Source organism: Nanorana parkeri, unplaced genomic scaffold, assembly GCF_000935625.1.
Source record: "Nanorana parkeri isolate BGI_ZX_2015 unplaced genomic scaffold, ASM93562v1 scaffold689, whole genome shotgun sequence".
Taxonomy (NCBI): Eukaryota; Metazoa; Chordata; class Amphibia; order Anura; family Dicroglossidae; genus Nanorana; species Nanorana parkeri.
Genome location: NW_017306957.1, coordinates 741,067 through 743,889, shown reverse-complemented (window position 1 = coordinate 743,889; position 2,823 = coordinate 741,067).

Genomic DNA, 2,823 nt, shown 5'->3' with positions numbered 1-2,823 from the left:
ATATATAGAAGCGGGGAATCAAAACTGTGACATTCTGAGTTAGAGTCTTGGTGCAATTGCGAGATCGTATTAGAATTCTTTTTTTTTATTATTATTGTAAGCCTATAACTAGTGCAAGACTCAGTGTTCTGCAGAGGATTTTTGTATTTCAAAAAGGGGCTCTGTATTCACGTTTGCTTTTGATATGAACAAAGGGAAGTTTGTGAAATCGGGATGCAGTGGCTGAAATGTCAGCTGTGAATTTATGCAAAGGGTGGGGAGAGAAAAAAAATATATTTTATTTAAAAGGTGGCCATACTTGGGAAATTTGGGCTCATTAATAAACCCTCCAAGCATGGAAAATTGGCATCAAACATGCTATTTTTCAGTACTCCTCGTGCAATATAAAATAAGGAGCTTACACTGTAATGCCATGCACTATTAACGTAAAGCTCTGAAATAGTCCGCAATGCAGTAAGGAAAACACTCATCCATTCACAACATTCACTGCTCCAGAAGAGCTAACATTCTAATGTCTCCATCACAGTCACATGCTATTATTATTATATAACTCTGACACGGTACAGTACAGAAAACACTGATCCATTCACATCATTCACTGCGCCACAGGAGCTTTCACTCTAATGTCACCACAACATTCATACTTATTATTGTTATATTTATATAGCTCTGACATATTCTGCAGTACTGTACAGATAGCATTAAACTGTTCACGTCAGTCTCCGTAGTAGAGAAGCTTACATATTATTGTCCCCTCCACAGTCACATGCTATTATTATACGTTTATATAGCTCTTACATATTCTGCAGCATTGTACAAAGAACATTGTACCAATTGTGCAAGTCCCTGCATCAAAGGAGCTTACACTCTAACATTCCTTCCACTGTCAGATACTAGTGGAGCCAGTTGACCTACCAGTATGTTTTTGGATTGTAGGAGGAGGGGCATACAAACTCCTTGCAGATGGTGTCTTTGGGAATCATACAAACACCTCAGCATTGCAAGGGCACCCATTAAAAAGGGCACCCAATAAAAACCCTTTCCACCACATCTTCTGTATCTACAGTTACTGGAAGAAGATCTTGAGCCTATTTTGCTAAAAGGTCAAACAAAATTCTAGGGCTGTGGAAATTAAAGATTAATTTCTCGATTAATCGTTAAACTTTTTGATCGATTAAAATAATTTTGATCGCTAATGAAAACACTCACCTCTCCGCCGGCTTCCGGGAGTCCTGTTGGCGATTCAGTGACGTCAATGTCCGTGACGTCACCGGACTCCTCCCCCTTCGTTAGCCGACGGAGCCACTTGGGCCGGTGAGTTTGCCCAAGAAACTTTCTGTAATACACATCACTTCTGCATTCACAGCCCGGAGGGAGATCAGCAAGGAGCTGATTTCCCTTCCTCTTCCTCATGACGCCCTCCCGAGCCGGTCCCGGGAGGCAGATGGGGCAGCGGATCCCGGGATTGAAGGTGAGGGGTCAGGAGGAGGGGGGGCGGCAGCAGACGGGGGAACGAAAAAGCGGGGGTGGCGGCAGACTGAAAAAACGAGCACATATAGACAATCGGCAGGCTATAGAGCCGCCGCTCGTCTATATGTGAAACACCCGGTAACGCATTGCATGGGTTACAGGAGGCTGGGGGGCATGCGCGAGCAGAAAAAAAATGCTGTCTGGAAATGGCAACCCACCAATGCAATTTTTTTACAACGGGCGGACGGCAACTGGTTGATCAATTTAAAAAAATTTTGATTGATCGAGCACGAAAATTTTAATCATTACCAGCCCTACAAAATTCCCCTGTATGGTCGCTCTGACTTTACATTTGTTTTCATACTTTACGGGACTGCAGGCATTTGAAAGATCAAGTTTATAATCAATAGGTGCAATGTTGTTTTGTCTGTCCCTATCTAGCAGCAAAAAATAAACATATTGCCCATATCCAAGCCCCTTTACGCATAACTTCTATGTCCAACAGGTTAAGTGAATCGACTGTTTGCTTTGAATCCTTGTAGCCATAACTCAATGTTCCAAAATGTAACTTTTGAAGTGCATATATATATATATTTATATATATATCGGGATGTTTTTTTATATGAAACAGGTGAAGTGTTAACTAGCAAAGTGAAAACATATATCTATATATCTAACATTACTTAAATTTATGCTTTAATACAATATTGTGGCTGTAACAGATTTGAAATAATTAATGATGGATGTTTCTTTTTATAACAAGTGTCGGATCTTTGTAAAATATTGTGCAGATTGTGAGATTGTGCTACATGTGGAGTTTTATCTGCATTGTTTAAAACCTTTCAATCACTTCTTTGCCCAAGACAAAAAAAAAATCTTGCTGCTGAATAACTTGTTGAAAAGTAGAAGTAGGGTCAGTGACTTTGTCTAGGGCAGGGGTTACATGTGAGCTTGGTGTGTCACAGACTATCCTAAAGCTTTCAGTTCTGATGTGCGTGCACGGTTCTCATTTGACCTTGTCCTTAAAGTGACACTAAACTCAGGAGTTCAATCTTAAAAATACATTCAAGTACCCTAACAAAAATGTGATACACAAATAAGATACATTTTTGTTAATAGTTAGGATACTTGAATGCATTTTTAAGATTTAACTCCACCAAATACTGATATTTTAGATTTTGGTAGATGTCAGCCAGTTTTTACTCTTTCAGTGAGCTTCTCCAGGGAAAACCTCTGCTTCTGAGTTCCTAGCTCAGCACACTCGCTGCAGCAGTTGGGAGGGGATCATTTATGGATTTTTAATAGATCTTATATGATAAAGAATGCAACTGAGTGAGGATGGTTACTGTTTGC